The sequence below is a fragment of the Rattus norvegicus genome, chromosome 16, assembly GCF_036323735.1.
Source record: "Rattus norvegicus strain BN/NHsdMcwi chromosome 16, GRCr8, whole genome shotgun sequence".
In the NCBI taxonomy this organism is placed as follows: domain Eukaryota; kingdom Metazoa; phylum Chordata; class Mammalia; order Rodentia; family Muridae; genus Rattus; species Rattus norvegicus.
This window is the reverse complement of record NC_086034.1, coordinates 52,005,402-52,024,639: the sequence shown is the minus strand read 5'-3', so window position 1 is coordinate 52,024,639 and position 19,238 is coordinate 52,005,402. Positions and strand designations below refer to the sequence as shown.

Genomic DNA, 19,238 nt, shown 5'->3' with positions numbered 1-19,238 from the left:
AAGTTTGCTCTTCTGTGTGTTTCTAGAAGTGGTGCTAGATGTAGGTTGCGGCCAGCAAGACTTGTGTTCATGCACAAGTGACTTTGCATGTGATTTATCTTGCACTCGTGGTGTGGGGGAGACTTTTCAGACCACCAAATCAACCAATATCGTGTTTACTGTCCTAGAACTGACTAACAGTAAATTTAGACTATTTTTCTGCAAAAAAATTATACTTATTTTTCCCCTTGATGTTGAGAAATCCCATTTGTGTTTATGAGGAAGAATATATCCATTGAGAATTCTACTGAAATGTGTGGTGTAGCACTTGAGTGCTTTATAAACCAACAAAATTGCTCGGTAGATCATTTGGTGCCAAAAGGTAGGCTGTTTGGATTTCCCGGAATTCGTGAGAGGAACCATACTTGCTTCATTACATGGATTAGTGCCCAGAAGACCAAAAGCCCTTGATATTTTTTATTTCACATAATGAGGGATAATGGGTTATTGGAAGGAAAATACCGCTGGTCTGGAGTCAGAAGCACTTGCTCGAGTCCCTGTGGGAAGAACTTTGACAATCCTCTGATTGTCCTTGGCCTCTGTGTCCTCGGCTGTAGCACAAAATGAGATGAACTGCCAGGTCTAGCTCTCACCAGGGTTTCAGATGTTTCTGGATGCAGTCATGGAAGTGAGCAATGGATGGGAATCAGGATGCTCGACTGGGCCCCATCTGCTGCTTAGATGTGTGTGCTGGAGGCTTGGTCCTCCAAGCAGCTATGTTGAGAAATACTTCGAAAGCTTCTGGAGATAAAGGCTACTGGGAAGTTCTTGGGTCACTGCGGGGACCTGCTCCCAGGAGAGAAACTAGTGTATTTCTCATGTAGTCCATGAGTTCTCACAAGATTGACTTATCATAGAAACTCGATAACCTGACCCCTGGATAGGTTCTATTGTGAGAGAAAATTTATCTCTTCCATGTGTTCTCTTGCCGTGATGCCATGTGCCTTCAGGACTTCAACAAAGCCCAAATCAACGGAACCACCCAGTCCAGGGCTTACAGCCTCCGGAACTGGGAACCAAACAAGCTAATGTTCTATATATAAGGTCCCCAGCCTCAGACATTTCATATCAGTGACAGAAGCTAGGTTAATACAGCCTTCTAGGGAGGCTTTCATTTAGAAGTTAACAAATGGCTAAGACTCTCTAGAGACAGAATTTTTTAGGGCAGTCAGTGAATAGTGATGAATAAAGAAACTTATTTGTACGCAATGTCAGAGATTCTCCAGTCCCATCCAATATGGAGAAGCCACTGTGCTAATTCTCCCCCCACCCCAACCCCCGGTGTTTCCAACAGGACAAATGTGAACAAATTTCTGGTAGTGATTAAGAAGATCAATCAATTGATTGCTGTAATCACTGAGTCTTAAAACAGGACCTTTCACCAAGGACATTTACACTCAGCTCGAGGGAAAGAGACCTACTAATAATTCTAAATTATATCACAGTGTGTCGTGAGTTCAGTTGCCCACACTCTGTCAAAATTATAATAGATATTCCGGTCCACACTGCCTCAGTACCTAACTGTGTTTGTAAACATGGTCTTTAAAGAGTAGTTACGTGGGGGGCTGGAGAGATGGCTCAGCGGTTAAGAGCACTGGCTATTCTTCCAGAGGACCCAGGTTCAACTCCAGCATCCACATGGACGCTGACAACTGTCTGTAACTCCAGTTCCCAGGGGTCTGATACACTGACACAGACACACATGCAGACGAAACACCAATGCATGTAAATAAATAATAATATAAAGAATGATTACGTTTAGATGACGTGTCAGGGTAAGCTTCCTTTACACTATGACAAGTGTTACCATGAGAAAAGGAAGAGACACCAGATATATGCTGTGTATTGAGAAAAGGCCAGGTTATGATACAGCAGGGACATATTCAGAGAGAGAAACTTCAGAAGAAACCAAACCCACCATCTCTTTAGTCTAGCCTGGGGTATTCTGCTGTGGCATGTGTTGGGGTTTGAGCTTGTGGAGTTGGGGGAAGAGAGGACACTTGGGCAAATTCAAACAGAGAGGGTCAAGAAGTAGTTACATGGCATGCCAGAAAGGCCAGAATTTCCTTCCGATCACAGTAGCATAAGGAAATAGTTTTGTCAGCACTGAACCATTTAGCCCAGGTTAGCTCTGAGCTCATTTTCTTCTTGCCTCAGCCCTGCTCTTGGTGTTAGGACTACAGCTATGCACCATCATGCCTGGTAAGAAAGCAACATGATGCTCAGATCTGGGCTGGGCAAACAGGCAGAAGCATGGCTTACCTGGTTACATCTGTCTTTCTGCGTAGTCTTTCTGAAGGTCAGGGTGTGTGGATCAAGTTAATGTTAGTTAAAATACAACCACAGTTTAAAGGTGGTTAGAGTTCCTTTTAAAGGTTTAAGTTCCTTTTCCTGGAGACCTTTCTGGAAAGTGAGAATTTCTTTAGTGGGCGAACTCACATTTTGGTTTGGTGGAATTCACATAGAATCAACGGGAGAAAATAGAGTGATTTGTTCAATTCATGTCATGGGTCAGAGAACATACTACCCAGTGTCAGGAACACTTGTTTGTTAAGTTTTTGATTAAGAAGTTGGAGTGGTCCAGAAACGCCCAGCATAGCTGGTAAGCCAGTCTAGAATTTTAGCTTCATTTAAAAAATTCTGCCAAGATGTCAAAACGTGCAAAAATGATCATTTAAACAAGAAGCAAGGAAGGGGTGGTGGTGAGTGTTTTGCTCTACTGACCTCAGAAGGTTAACAGGAGAGTGGACTAAGAGGACAAGGACCAGAGACCAAGTTCTCCAGAGACCCAGGTCAAAGGTTGAGGTGTCAGGATACGCCCAGGAGGCAGCAGGAATCTGCCTAACTCTGCCTAACGGTGCTCTTATAAATCCTTTGTGGAATTCAAAACAAAAGCCAGGATGCTAACTGCCCCTAATTAGTGTTTGTGCCAGTGTGTTTCCTCCCACACTCCCAAAAATTATATTCGATACAAATTCTTTCCAGGTATCAAGGACACAACATTCTATGGATAACAGACTGCAAGGCAAGGAGGCTTCCCCATACTTTAAAGAAAAAACACCTGATGTAAATTAAAACCTGCCATTACTTGGACCAAAAAAGATCAGTGCAGGAAGTACTTAAACAATTATGTTTTGAGAAAAGCACACATTCTCAGGCTTTTGCAGAATTCGGGCTGTTGTAGGGACAGGGCACGATCCCCATGAACCTCACGTTCCCATGACACCGGGGAGAATGAGGCTTCCTCTTTGCTCTGGAACTCGGCGTTGACACAAGACGACTGAGCCCACCCCCGTGTTAACGGATTTAGATACCTCCACTAGTAAGTGTCCTATACTTGGGCATCAGTCTCCTTTCTCCTATACCAACCCCTTAAGCTTCTGTTTTCACAGGTGACAGCCTAGAGGTCCAGGCTCCATTCCTCACTTTGGAGTCTTGCGCGGTACCAACATTTGACACACCTCCTCCTCGACAGCCCATCTGGGTGCCAGCACGCACCCCTCCCTCCCCGTCACTGATTGGCTGCTTCCTCTTTGTTCGTCGACTCCTCCTTGGTCCTTTCTCCTGACTCTTCCTCTTCCTCCTGATCTCTCTCTCTCTCTCTCTCTCTCTCTCTCTCTCTCTCTCTCTCTCTCTCAGCCCGAGTCAGCTGCACTTACCAGGCGCATGCCCAGACTCTGGTTCTTCCATTTCTGTGGCCAGTACCTGTGGTTTTGCCTAGAGCTGCTTCACAGCTCTGGCTGTTCTGCCTTCCGTGTTCTATAGTCACATGACAGAACCAGAGAAGTCTTTGGAAAACACGCATCTGTCCGTGTCACTCTTTAGACAAAACTTCAAAGAGACTCCATTGTCACTCCAGACTTTACTACTCTTGTGGCCAATCTGTGCATTCTAGCACCGTGAGAAGCTCCTCAGATACTCAAAAGCATGAGGTAGTGTTATGAGATGACTTGTATCCACTGTGACATTCATGAGTCAAGTCCCTAATTCCCTAAGATTCAACTTGTAGGAAAGAGGTCCGCTAAATAGGTAATTTAGGTAAATTAGAATAATCACTGATCTAAAATCACTTATGTTTCTATATGAGGAGAAGATTGGAACCCAGAAGGTCTAATGGGAAGACCCTCTGAAAGCCCACAAGGAGGGTGGTCATCTCTAATCTAATAGAGAAGCTGCAGAAGAATGAACCTGGTTGATGCCTTCATGGACTTCTGGCCTCTAGGTTGATTTTTTATCAGAATATTTTATCACAGTGTACTACCTGGCTTTCTGTGTCAACCTGACACAAGTTAAGGTCATCAAGTAGCCTCAGTTGAGTAAATGCTTCCAAGAGATCCAGCTGTAAGGCATTTTCTTAATTAGTGATCAATGGGAAAGGGCTCAGCCCATTGTGGGTGGTGCCATCCCTGGGTTGGTAGTCCTGGGTTCTATAGGACAGCAGGCTAAGCAAGCCATATGAGGCAAGCCAGTAAGCAGCATCCCTCCATGGCCTCTGCATCAGCTCCTGCCTCCAGGTTCCTGCCCTGCTTGAGTTTCATTCCTGACTTCCTCCAATAATGGATGATGATCTGAAAGTATAAGCTGAATAAACCCTTTCCTCCCCAACTTGCTTTTTGGTCATGGTGGTTTTTTTTATGGAGTCAATAGAAACCCTAATAAGACATACAGCAACAGAAATGAAACTAGAACAAAGGTCCAAAGCTTGCTTATCTCCAAAGCAAGATCATCTTTGTAGTGCTGAGGACTAGAACTTCAATATATTTTTGAAGGATACCTATAACACATGGTAGAATAGAAAGTGAAGGATTCACTACAAAAAGTACTGTCTTAGTTACTGTTCTATTTCTGGGAGGAAACACCATGACCAAAGCAATTCTTATATTTTTTTAAGCATTTAATAAGGGCCTGCTTACAGTTTTAAAGGGCTAGTCAGTTATCATCATGGTGGGGAGCATGGCAGCATGTATGTAGGCATGGTGCTAGAGAAGGAGCTGAGTGTTCTACATCTTGATCCACAGGTAGCAGGCACACACGAGAGAGAGAGAGAGAGAGAGAGAGAGAGAGAGAGAGACAGAGACACAGACACAGACACAGACACAGACACAGACACAGACACAGACACAGACACAGACACAGACACAGACACAGACACAGACACAGAGAAAGACAGAGACTGGGGCTAGCATGGGCTTTTGAAACCTCCTCTCTACAGCAAATACAGAGGCGAATGCCAGCAGCAAACCACTGAACTGAGAATAGGACCCCCGTTGAAGGAATCAGAGAAAGAACTGGAAGAGCTTGAAGGGGCTCGAGACCCCATATGTATAACAATGCCAAGCAACCAGAGCTTCCAGGGACTAAGCCACTACCTAAAGACTATACATGGACTGACCCTGGACTCTGACCTCATAGGTAGCAATGAATATCCTAGTAAGAGCACCAGTGGAAGGGGAAGCCCTGGGTCCTGCTAAGACTGAACCCCCAGTGAACTAGACTGTTGGGGGGAGGGCGGCAATGGGGGGAGGGTTGGGAGGGGAACACCCATAAGGAAGGGGAGGGGGGAGGGGGATGTTTGCCCGGAAACCGGGAAAGGGAATAACACTCGAAATGTATATAAGAAATACTCAAGTTAATAATAATAATAATAATAATAATAATAATAAACCTCCTCCAACAAAGCCACACCTCCTAATCCTTCCCAAACAGTTCACCAACTGGGGTCTAAGCATGCAAATATGTGAGCTTAGGTGGACCATTCTCATTCAAAACACTACACATACAACTTAATCTTTTTTGACATATACTTTGACTTTCAGAATTTGATCAGACTTAACTTTCATTTTTTTTTTAAATTAGGATGGACAAAGTAAAAATTAACCAGTGGGTTTATTGTGAAGACAGAATGAGAGTGTATGTGTGTTAAATTAGCATTTTTATAACTGTGTACATTTTTTTATTTGTTTTTGGTTTGATTTGGTTTGCTTGGTCGGGTAGGGCAAGCAGTGCTGGGGATGGAACCCAGAGCTTTCTGCACATTAGGCAAGTATCCTACCAAGTCACATCTCCAGTCCTGAATCTGGGTAGCAAGTTACACAGCTATGTTAATTCTTTAAGATGTAGAGGAAAGTTGGTCAGGAGTAACATTTTTCCATTAATTCCAGAGGATTTATCTTTTTTCTTTTGTATTTATTTATGTCTATGACTATTTTCCCTGTATCTATGTATGTATGTATGTATGTATGTATGTATGTATGTAAGTGCATCATGTCCATGAACCTGTCCAGGATATCAAAAGAGGCTGTTAGAAGAGGTGTTGGATCTCCTGGGACTGAAGTTAGGGGTGGTTATAATCTGCCATGTGGGTTCTGGGAACTAACACAGATTATCTGCAAGAGCAACAAGTGCTTTTTTTTTTTATTAACTTGAGTATTTCTTTTTTTTTTTATTAACTTGAGTATTTCTTATATACATTTCGAGTGTTATTCCCTTTCCCGGTTTCCGGGCAAAAATCCCCCTCCCCCCCGTCCCCCTCCGCTTCCTTATGGGTATTCCCCTCCCAACCCTCCCCCCATTGCCGCCCTCCCCCCAACAGTCTAGTTCACTGGGGGTTCAGTCTTAGCAGGACCCAGGGCTTCCCCTTCCACTGGTGCTCTTACTAAGATGTTCATTGCTACCTATGAGGTCAGAGTCGAGGGTCAGTCCATGTATAGTCTTTAGGTATTGGCTTAGTCCCTGGAAGCTCTGGTTGCTTGGCATTGTTGTACATATGGGGTCTCGAGCCCCTTCAAGCTCTTCCAGTTCTTTCTCTGATTCCTTCAACGGGGGTTCTATTCTCAGTTCAGTGGTTTGCTGCTGGCATTCGCCTCTGTATGTGCTGTATTCTGGCTGTGTCTCTCAGGAGCGATCTACATCCGGCTCCTGTCGGTCTGCACTTCTTTGCTTCATCCATCTTGTCTAATTGGGTGGCTGTATATGTATGGGTCACATGTGGGGCAGGCTCTGAATGGGTGTTACTTCAGTCTCTGTTTTAATCTTTGCCTCTCTCTTCCCTGCCAAGGGTATTCTTGTTCCCCTTTTAAAGAAGGCGTGAAACATTCACATTTTGATCATCCGTATTGAGTTTCATTTGTTCTAGGCATCTAGGGTAATTCAAGCATTTGGGTTAATAGCCACTTATCAATGAATGCATACCATGTATGTCTTTCTGTGATTGGGTTACCTCACTCAGGATGATATTTTCCAGTTCCAACCATTTGCCTACGAATTTCATAAAGCCGTTGTTTTTGATAGCTGAGTAATATTCCATTGTGTAGATGTACCACATTTTCTGTATCCATTCCTCTGTTGAAGGGCATCTGGGTTCTCTCCAGCTTCTGGCTATTATAAATAAGGCTGCGATGAACATAGTGGAGCACGTGTCTTTTTTATATGTTGGGGCATCTTTTGGGTATATGCCCAAAAGAGGTATAGCTGGATCCTCAGGCAGTTCAATGTCCAATTATCTGAGGAACCTCCAGACTGATTTCCAGAATGGTTGTACCAGTCTGCAATCCCACCAACAATGGAGGAGTGTTCCTCTTTCTCTGCATCCTCGCCAGCATCTGCTGTCACCTGAGTTTTTGATCTTAGCCATTCTCACTGGTGTGAGGTGAAATCTCAGGGTTGTTTTGATTTGCATTTCCCTTATGACTAAAGATGTTGAACATTTCTTTAGGTGTTTCTCAGCCATTCGGCATTCCTCAGCTGTGAATTGTTTGTTTAGCTCTGAACCCCATTTTTTAATAAGGTTATTTGTCTCCCTGCGGTCTAACTTCTTGAGTTCTTTGTATATTTTGGATATAAGGCCTCTATCTGTTGTAGGATTGGTAAAGATCTTTTCCCAATCTGTTGGTTGCCGTTTTGTCCTAACCACAGTGTCCTTTGCCTTACAGAAGCTTTGCAGTTTTATGAGATCCCATTTGTTGATTCTTGATCTTAGAGCATAAGCCATTGGTGTTTTGTTCAGGAAATTTTTTCCAGTGCCCATGTGTTCCAGATGCTTCCCTAGTTTTTCTTCTATTAGTTTGAGTGTGTCTGGTTTGATGTGGAGGTCCTTGATCCACTTGGACTTAAGCTTTGTACAGGGTGATAAGCATGGATCGATCTGCATTCTTCTACATATTGACCTCCAGTTGAACCAGCACCATTTGCTGAAAATGCTATCTTTTTTCCATTGGATGGTTTTGGCTCCTTTGTCAAAAATCAAGTGACCATAGGTGTGTGGGTTCATTTCTGGGTCTTCAATTCTATTCCATTGGTCTATCTGTCTGTCTCTGTACCAATACCATGCAGTTTTTATCACTATTGCTCTGTAATACTGCTTGAGTTCAGGGATAGTGATTCCCCCTGAAGTCCTTTTATTGTTGAGGATAGTTTTAGCTATCCTGGGTTTTTTGTTATTTCAGATGAATTTGCAAATTGTTCTGTCTAACTCTTTGAAGAATTGGATTGGTATTTTGATGGGGATTGCATTGAATCTGTAGATCGCTTTTGGTAAAATGGCCATTTTTACTATATTGATCCTGCCAATCCATGAGCATGGGAGATCTTTCCATCTTCTAAGGTCTTCTTCAATTTCTTTCTTCAGTATCTTGAAGTTCTTATTGTACAGATCTTTTACTTGCTTGGTTAAAGTCACACCGAGGTACTTTATATTATTTGGGTCTATTATGAAGGGTGTCGTTTCCCTAATTTCTTTCTCGGCTTGTTTCTCTTTTGTGTAGAGGAAGGCTACTGATTTATTTGAGTTAATTTTATACACAGCCACTTTGCTGAAGTTGTTTATCAGCTTTAGTAGTTCTCTGGTGGAACTTTTGGGATCACTTAAATATACTATCATATCATCTGCAAATAGTGATATTTTGACTTCTTCTTTTCCGATCTGTATCCCCTTGACCTCCTTTTGTTGTCTGATTGCTCTGGCTAGAACTTCAAGAACTATATTGAATAAGTAGGGAGAGAGTGGGCAGCCTTGTCTAGTCCCTGATTTTAGTGGGATTGCTTCAAGTTTCTCTCCATTTAGTTTAATGTTAGCAATTGGTTTGCTGTATGTGGCTTTTACTATGTTTAGGTATGGGCCTTGAATTCCCATTCTTTCCAGGACTTTTATCATGAAGGGGTGTTGAATTTTGTCAAATGCTTTCTCAGCATCTAATGAAATGATCATGTGGTTTTGTTCTTTCAGTTTGTTTACATAATGGATCACGTTAATGGTTTTCCGTATGTTAAACCATCCCTGCCTACCTGGGATGAAGCCTACTTGATCATGGTGGATGATTGTTTTGATGTGCTCTTGGATTCGGTTTGCCAGAATTTTATTGAGTATTTTTGCGTCGATATTCATAAGGGAAATTGGTCTGAAGTTCTCTTTCTTTGTTGGGTTTTTGTGTGGTTTAGGTATAAGAGTAATTGTGGCTTCATAGAAGGAATTCGGGAGTGATCCATCTGTTTCAATTTTGTGGAATAGTTTGGATAATATTGGTATGAGGTCTTCTATGAAGGTCTGATAGAATTCTGCACTAAACCCGTCTGGACCTGGGTTCTTTTTGGTTGGGAGACCTTTAATGACTGCTTCTATTTCCTTAGGAGTTATGGGGTTGTTTAACTGGTTTATCTGTTCCTGATTTAACTTCGGTACCTGGTATCTGTCTAGGAAATTGTCCATTTCCTGCAGATTTTCAAGTTTTGTTGAATATAGGCTTTTATAGTAGGATCTGATGATTTTTTGAATTTCCTCTGAATCTGTAGTTATGTCTCCCTTTTCATTTCTGATTTTATTAATTTGGACACACTCTCTGTGTCCTCTCGTTAGTCTGGCTAAGGGTTTATCTATCTTGTTGATTTTCTCAAAGAACCAACTTTTGGTTCTGTTGATTCTTTCTATGGTCCTTTTTGTTTCTACTTGGTTGATTTCAGCTCTGAGTTTGATTATTTCCTGCCTTCTACTCCTCCTGGGTGTATTTGCTTCTTTTTGTTCTAGAGCTTTTAGGTGTGCTGTCAAGCTGCTGACATATGCTCTTTCCTGTTTCTTTCTGCAGGCACTCAGCGCTGTGAGTTTTCCTCTTAGCACAGCTTTCATTGTGTCCCATAAGTTTGGGTATGTTGTACCTTCATTTTCATTAAATTCTAAAAAGTCTTTAATTTCTTTCTTTATTTCTTCCTTGACCAGGTTATCATTGAGTAGAGCATTGTTCAATTTCCACATATATGTGGGCATTCTTCCCTTATTGTTATTGAAGACCAGTTTTAGGCCGTGGTGGTCCGATAGCACGCATGGGATTATTTCTATCTTTCTGTACCTGTTGAGGCCCGTTTTTTTGACCAATTATATGGTCAATTTTGGAGAAAGTACCATGAGGAGCTGAGAAGAAGGTATATCCTTTTGCTTTAGGATAGAATGTTCTATAAATATCCGTTAAGTCCATTTGGCTCATGACTTCTCTTAGTCTGTCTACGTCTCTGTTTAATTTCTGTTTCCATGATCTGTCCATTGATGAGAGTGGGGTGTTGAAATCTCCCACTATTATTGTATGAGGTGCAATGTGTGTTTTGAGCTTTAGTAAGGTTTCTTTTACGTATGTAGGTGCCCTTGTATTTGGGGCATAGATATTTAGGATTGAGAGTTCATCTTGGTGGATTTTTCCTTTGATGAATATGAAGTGTCCTTCCTTATCTTTTTTGATGACTTTTAGTTGAAAATTGATTTTATCTGATATTAGAATGGCAACTCCAGCTTGCTTCTTCCGACCATTTGCTTGGAAAGTTGTTTTCCAGCCTTTCACTCTGAGGTAGTGTCTGTCTTTGTCTCTGAGGTGTGTTTCCTGTAGGCAGCAGAATGCAGGGTCCTCGTTGTGTATCCAGTTTGTTAATCTATGTCTCTTTATTGGGGAGTTGAGGCCATTCATGTTGAGAGATATTAAGGAATAGTGATTAGTGCTTCCTGTCGTATTCATATTTGGATGTGAGGCTATGTTTGTGTGCTTTTTTTCTCTTTGTTTTGTTGCCAAGACGATTAGTTTCTTGCTTCTTCTAGGGTATAGCTTGCCTCCTTATGTTGGGCTTTACCATTTATTATCCTTTGTTGTGCTGGATTTGTAGAAAGATATTGTGTAAATTTGTTTTTGTCATGGAATATCTTGGTTTCTCCATCTATGTTAATTGAGAGTTTTGCAGGATACAGTAACCTGGGCTGGCATTTGTATTCTCTTTGGGTCTGTATGACATCTGTCCAGGATCTTCTGGCCTTCATAGTTTCTGGCGAAAAGTCTGGTGTGATTCTGATAGGTCTGCCTTTATATGTTACTTGACCTTTTTCCCTTACTGTTTTTAATATTCTTTCTTTATTTTGTGCGTTTGGTGTTTTGACTATTATGTGACGGGAGGTGTTTCTTTTCTGGTCCAATCTATTTGGAGTTCTGTAGGCTTCTTGTATGCCTATGGGTATCTCTTTTTTTAGGTTAGGGAAGTTTTCTTCTATGATTTTGTTGAAGATATTTACTGGTCCTTTGAGCTGGGAGTCTTCGCTCTCTTCTATACCTATTATCCTTAGGTTTGATCTTCTCATTGAGTCCTGGATTTCCTGTATGTTTTGGACCAGTAGCTTTTTCCGCTTTACATTATCTTTGACAGTTGAGTCAATGATTTCTATGGAATCTTCTGCTCCTGAGATTCTCTCTTCCATCTCCTGTATTCTGTTGGTGAAGCTTGTATCTACAGCTCCTTGTCTCTTCTTTTGGTTTTCTATATCCAGGGTTGTTTCCATGTGTTCTTTCTTGATTGCTTCTATTTCCATTTTTAATTCCTTCAACTGTTTGATTGTGTTTTCCTGGAATTCTTTCAGGGATTTTTGTGACTCCTCTCTATGGGCTTCTACTTGTTTATTTATGATTTCCTGGAATTCTTTCAGGGATTTTTGTGACTCCTCTCTATGGGCTTCTACTTGTTTGATTATGTTTTCCTGGAATTCTTTCAGGCATTTTTGTGAGTCCTCTCTGTAGGCTTCTACTTGTTCTCTAAGGGAGTTCTTCACGTCTTTCTTGAAGTCCTCCAGCATCATGATCAAATATGATTTTGAAACTAGATCTTGCTTTTCTGGTGTGTTTGGATATTCCATGTTTATTTTGGTGGGAGAATTGGGCTCCGATGGTGCCATGTAGTCTTAGTTTCTGTTGCTTGGGTTCCTGCGCTTGCCTCTCGCCATCAGATTATCTCTAGTGTTACTTTGTTCTGCTATTTCTGACCGTGGCTAGACTGCCCTATAAGCCTGTGTGTCAGGAGTGCTGTAGACCTGTTTTCCTGTTTTCTTTCAGCCTGTTATGGCGACAGAGTGTTCTGCTTTCGGGCGTGTAGTTTTTCCTCTCTACAGGTCTTCAGCTGTTCCTGTGGGCCTGTGTCTTGAGTTCACCAGACAGGTCACTTGCAGCAGAAAAGTTGGTCTTACCTGTGGTCCCGAGGCTCAAGTTTGCTCACGGGGTGCTGCCCAAGAGCTCTCCGCGGCAGCAGCAACCAGAAAGATCTGTGCCGCCGTTTCTGGGAGCTTCAGTTCACCAGAGTTCCAGATGGCGTTTGGTGTTTTCCTCTGGCGTCCGAGATGTGTTTGCAGAGTGCAGTCTCTTCTGGTTTCCCAGGCGTGTCTGCCTCTCTGAGGGTTTAGCTCTCCCTCCCACGGGATTTGGGTGTAGAGAACTGTTTATCCTGTCTGTTTCCTTCAGGTTCCGGCGGTGTCTCAGAGGCAGCGGTCCTGCCGCTCCTGGGCCCTCCCCCACGGGAACCCAGAGGCCTTATACAGTTTCCTCTTGGGCCAGGGATGTGGGCAGGGGTGGGCAGTGTTGGTGGTCTCTTCCGCTCTGCAGCCTCAGGAGTGCCCACCTGACCAGGCGGTCGGGTCTCTCTCCCACGGTGTCTGGGAGCAGAGAGCTGCCATAACTGTGCACATTATACACGCTGATGGTAAGTTCAAAATAAGCTATGCTTCAGTTACAAGAAAATCCAAACAGTACCAGAGACATGGTTCATTTCTCCACCATGAACATGGCTGGTGGAATTAACTCTGCCTCTGTTTTTCTGCATACTGGGACCCAGACTGAGGACAAGCATCTTCTAGAAAAGACGACATGAAACAGAAAATAGCAGAACAATGTGATGTGTTTACAGTCTCTGCTCGGAGGTGGCACATATCACACATGCTCACATTTTCAGGGACTGAAGAACACCACATGGCCAAGCTTGGTGCTTGATCAGTGAGAGATATACAGTCCTCCCAGAAGGAGGCCGGCAGTTGCTCTTAGCTTTAAAGAATGCACCACAAATACACTTAAAATGGTATCAGCTGCAATGAGAAACTTGCAAATCTTATTGCATTTAACCAACTTCGACGAGTCGAGGATTTTGAAGACACCTAAGTGTGTCAAAGATTGTTTGAGTTAAATAATAAATAACAGGGTCTCTTAGCTCCTGTCCTATTACTGTGAAGAGATACCATGACCAGGGGAACTCTTATAAAAAGAATGTAATTGGTGTCTTGCTTACAGTTTTAGAGGGTTAGTCCATAACAATGATGATGGGGAGCAGACCATCATGCACTGGAGTCATGGCTGTGAGCTTTACATCCTGATCCACAGGCAGAGGGGGAAGGGGGAGAGAGACAGAGACAGAGACAGACAGAGACAAAGAGAAACATACAGAGACAGAGACAGAGAGACAGACTGAGAGAGATTTTAACTGTGGTCCTGGCAAGTTGGCAACTCCCAACTTTTCCTAGTTCTACCAGTGGGGCACGGAACATTCAAACATATGAGCCTCTGGGGATCATTCTCATTCAAACCACCACACAGACCAAAATAGGAGGCAGCCTAAAGTGGAGAATGGAGTAACCTAATTTAACAACACACAGACAGGGGCCTGGACCTGGGAAGAAGTGGGTGTTGTTGGGAGTTGCAAGGGTCTTGACCATTTCCACAGAGAGAATGAGTTTATAATTAAATATTGTAAGATGTGCAGAAAGACTTTAAAGTAGGGAATTAAATTGGAGGCAGATAATCAAAGAAAACAACACCAATAAAGAGTGTGGCAGTAGGAAGGCACGATAGACTAAGAGAGGTCAATGTGAGTATGATGAAGAAGAGCTGTAAAAGGCAGCGGCCATTTGGGTGTGGCTAGAGGGACGCAGAAAGAACTGGTTTGTAAATTTATTTACACGTGACTGGCGGAAGTCTTTGAAAACCCAGGGAAGGGTAATTCAGTGAGTTCTCCCCTCCATTTTCCCTTCAATGGATAAACATCCATTCTTTGTGAAGGGATCACTTTGAGGAAGGGTTTTCTGACAGACTGAGAAGCAGATAGGAAAGAATTCAAGGGAAGGGAGCTCGAGGAGTTCTCTCTGCCTTCCACACATCTGATGTAGTTCTCACAAACACGACTAACATACAGCTTCTCACCGCGGGACCTTTAGTTTATCTTCTACTTATTTTCCAAAGTCACCTAAGAGCATCTCTCCATACTTCAGAGTAAGACCTCTGTGTTTGTAACAAGTCCGAGGAAGCTGCTGAAAGCATACTGGGTAGATGAAGTGCGGGCAGCAGAGGCCCTAAAGAGCTCTAGCCAACCTATGCCTTCAGGGGGTGGGGTGCCGTAAGTATTTGCAAGAAATACTGTCTCCTGGCACATTATTTAAGCTTCCATCAGTGACCTCCCCACATTCAAGTGCCACTTTTCACAAAGCATGTTTCTCTTGGCCGCCATGATGAGGGCATTCTTACTGGATAGCAGTGGTCTGCTAGAAACCCGCTGCCTGAAGGAGGGATTGGTGAAGTAGTGGGAAAGCCTTAAAATGTGGTGAAAGCTTTTGATTACAATAACAGCAGGCCTTTTTATCCCCCCAGAAGTTCGTCCAAATGGAGCCCTTGTGGTCTACAAACTATGGCGGACCTAGCTCTGGTCGTGCTTGCTCCAGCCTATTTTTGATTGATAGGACCACATGCCTTTTCCTAAGGCTTCTGGGACTTTGGTGAGACTATTCTGTTCTCCAGACCTGCTTCATACCAAAATCCTGTGCCAAAAAGGAGTAAAAGTCACTTGAAATTAAGGAAGCCTGATTCATCAAGTTAACATTTCTTTCAGAGCCCGTTTAACAACACCTACTCGCATTTCACATGTCTGCCTCTCCTTGGGTGAATAGAGCTATTGTATCCACAATTTAAACAGGCAGGAACCTGGGCGGGTCTGAAGCTCGGGTCCTATGGGTAGCATTTGACTCTTGCTGGACACTTACTTGTAACCAACACGCATCTTCAGTCCTTTTGAGAACAAGGGGAGAAGATCCAATAGACAGGTCTTAGAGTGATGAGTCCGCAGACATTGAGACAAAGACCTGCACAAGATAGAATTATAAATGAACTTGTGCTTTGGAACATGGCAGATACCTGGCCATGGTCTTTGAGAGGAAGTGCCTCTGTGGATGCCCAGGCTGTGGCGGGGTCAGTAGTCATGAGAATATATGAAGCCGTCTGCAATAAATACATCCTGTGTGCTGTGTGGATTGGACCAGGTACTCTAGCCTGTCACTGTCAGCTGTGAGTAGCCTTGTCTACTCGTCCTAGCTTGTCTAGCTAGAGTGACTCATGTGGGACAAGTTAGAAGGCCACAGAGGGTCCAGGAATGAGGGTCCAGGAATGGGAGTCTTAAATCAAGCCTCTCCTCTTGATCTTGCCACATTTATCTGAGATTTTGGATAAGCCATACTATCTTGCTAGTCCTCTGTCTGAAAGGCTTGCCAACTATGCATTAGCGACTGCCAGGTGTGTGCTAGGGGTGTTGTAGGTGTCGGAATCCTACTAGTGAGACTCCAAGGAGAGTCCGAGGGCTGGAGACAGAGCCAGGGTTGTGGGTATGCCAGCTAGTTTTATGTTAGCTCTACACAGCCCACAGTCATTTGGAATGAGGAGCCCTCACTTGAGAAAATGCCTGTACCAGATTGACTTGTGCGTAAGCCTGTAGGGCATTTTATTTTTTAATTATCAGTTGGTGTAGGAAGGGCTAAGTCCATTGTGGGTGGTGCCATTCCCTAAACAGGATGTCCTGTGTTCTATTAGAAAGCAATCTGAGAAAACCAGAGAGTATCAACTTCTCATGGTTTCTACATAAGTTCCTGTTTCCAGGTTCCTGCCCTGTTTATGTTCTGGCCCACTTCCCTCAGTGATGTGGGACTGTAAGCTGAAATAAACTTTGCTGCCCAAATTGCTTTGGGTCATGGTGTTTTGTTTTGTTTGTTTTGTTTTGTTTCACAGCAGTAGAAACCCTAACTAAGACCAGGTAGATGACAACCCTAGAGGTTTGGTATCCTTCTTTATAATCACAGCACTTTGATCTGATTCAAGCATTCAGAGAAAGCTGTTTGCTGTATCTCACTGGTGCTGATGGGCTATGACAAAGATTCTGGGCTGAGGACGCGGGGGGGGGGGCACAGCCAAAGTCCCCATATCATAGCTGCAGTAGTTGAGGCACCCCCAGAATCCACCTGAGAGACTTCTGAATGTGTTCTCTTCTTCCAGATGTTGCACACAAATCAAACCAACTCACCAGCTCTGTGCATGTCTGCCTTTCCATGAAAAAGGATCTGATTGCCTAAATAAACACTTGACTTCCGGAGGTGGACCTGAGAAATCAATTCTGCTTTAATGCTTGAAGGCGAAAATCCTAAACAAACTTTGATGTTTTGGAGAAAACCTGTAATTCTGTGTTCATCACTCACTTGCTATCACAGTCTGACAGCCTAACCTGGGACATACTCCCTACATCCCTGCCACCTCTACACTGCTAGCCCAGATGAGTGAAACATGCATTAAAGAGATTATTCCTCACATTCACCCCACCCCCAACAATGTGGATTTGAATACCTGCTTTCTTCTCTGAGTATCAGTTTCTATTAATTGTAAAGATAGTCTAAACATCACACTTGAGCTGATGGTGGATATACTGACTTGGAAGTCAGACTTGGGAGGGCATGAGGACCTTTGGGAAGTCACCAAGGCTATATTCTTGGCTTCAACAGCCTCTAGAAAATGTTGCAAAGTCACTAGGCCAAATACTTTCCTAACTGTGTGGTGTCTATAGCTAAGTGATGAGTTATTTAAACCCTTTTTATACATGGTCCTCCATCTCAGGTCAACTCTGCTCCTTGGTGTTGAGGCAACATCTCTTTACTCTGTCCAGCCAGGTCCACCAGGAAGCAGAAGACAGCAAGCGGCATCAGTAAGGACCTTCAGAGACGATCAAGGACTTTTTGTGTGTTCAAGTTCTGTACCCTCTCAACATATGGACCACATACATGGAAACCACAAACAGATATACATTTAAAAATCCCACAAGGTTGATAACACACACACATACACACACATGCATACACACACACACACGCATACACACACACACACACACACAGATGCACGTGTACACACGGTGATAGCGCCTGAAAAAAACCACTCCGGTTGACCGATGACCTCCACGTGCATTTGTATGCACAAGCACTTGTGTCCATGCACACACACACACACACACACACACACACACACACACACACAGAATCATGGCTCTCCATCCCAAAGGTGTTCTCAAGCTTAGTGAAGGTAAAGCAAGTTTTATGGTTCCCTTTCTTCCCCCCCCGCCCCCCAGTCTACACTGCAGGCTAGTGAATGGCAATCAGTCAGGGCTTAGGAGGCCCCTGTTAATGTTACTCCATTATTCTTTGAAAAACACTGCTAAAGAGGCTCCTTCACTGACCCAATCAAGCACATGATTAAAGAGAGCCAATGAAGCTCCATCTTATACACAACTTCCATTCCTAAAGTGGGTCCGTTACACTACCCCTGCAGACTAGACCAGTCAACACAGCCATCTGCCTCGCTCTTGGTCTACAGCCGCGTAAGAGCCTAAGTCGACGGCAGGCAGTCTATGCACTGGGCCCCAGACTTGCTTGATGGAGGTGTGTTCCCATCTGTTGGGCTTTCGTGGCTCCACACGGGTAGCTAGACATCCATCTGACTCCCCAGAGGCAGGCTCATGTTGTCTGTTTCGCGTGGACTCTGAGATTTTGTTGTTGAGTCCCCCACCCCCAATTGACTGGGATTCCATTGTTTTTCTGATAACTTTCTTAGCATATTTTGGTTTCTCTGGATTCTGCATTCTCGTAGTTATACTCCGAAGGCCTCCAAGTTCCCTTCCCTTTTCTTTACATTAGATGTGCTTCTCATTGCTAGGCCCAAAAGCAACATCAGAGCCATGTTCAGCCTGCCATTTTGGACCTTTGAGTACCCTGGACCCATTCCTGGTTTTCACTGGGCTGTAAGAGTGGAACTAATTTCATATTCTACTTATCTTCAAACTGACCCATCTTCCTGCATCTTAACCAGCCAGACTTAATCCGAAACCATGTTCTATACACTCCTGTAGGTGACTGTCACATCCACTATGGCACACCTCTAACTCAACCTGGGAGAGTAGCTGTAAGAAGTCCATTCTGTTCGGGTCTAGATTTCCCCCAGAGACATTCAGCATTCCAAACGGTAACTGCGAAAGGTTTGGACAGTTTGGTGAATTCCTCTTATTGAACAGAACAGGATAGAGGCCAAGACTCAAGCCGACTTAGAGCACTGCCACACCAAAGGCAGGGATCTGAGTGAAGAGAAGGTTGCACCTCCTCTAAGATCACAGACAGAAGCGTGGTCACTCCTTCTCTGCGCTCCCGTTTTTTCCCAGACTAGTCTTTTTGCCTAATCGCCAACCCCATCACTGCTGTATGCTCTTGCATGGCTAACCTTCTCTGGGTTGCTGTTGCTTTTTTATTCCCTGTGTGTGCAAGATGGGACTCAGCTAAGGGAGGAAGTGGAACTGTCTAGAACAGCAAGTCTCAACTTGTACGTGAGACTCCCAAAAGCACCGTCTGAGCTGGTTCAGGGGCCAGCCCGTGAAGGTTCTCTGACTCTTGGACATCCAGACACTGCTGGGCGTTGTGAAAGAGCAGAGAATGGAGACTGGGGCAATGGGCTGGTGATAGTGTCTAGTAGGCCAGGGAAAGGTGGAGTATGGCTTCTCCCAGTGGTGATTGTCCTTAGGGTGGCAGATGTGGGCGTGGTGGTGGTCCTGGCTAGGAGCACAGAGATGCCTTC

At 43.8% G+C, this 19,238-nt stretch overlaps 1 protein-coding gene across 3 annotated transcripts in view; it reads left to right on the top strand.

The window, feature by feature from the left end:
- Enpp6 (ectonucleotide pyrophosphatase/phosphodiesterase 6) overlaps positions 1-19,238 on the top strand; it is a 128,233-nt gene that overhangs the window by 2,150 nt on the left and 106,845 nt on the right. The window lies entirely within an intron of this gene.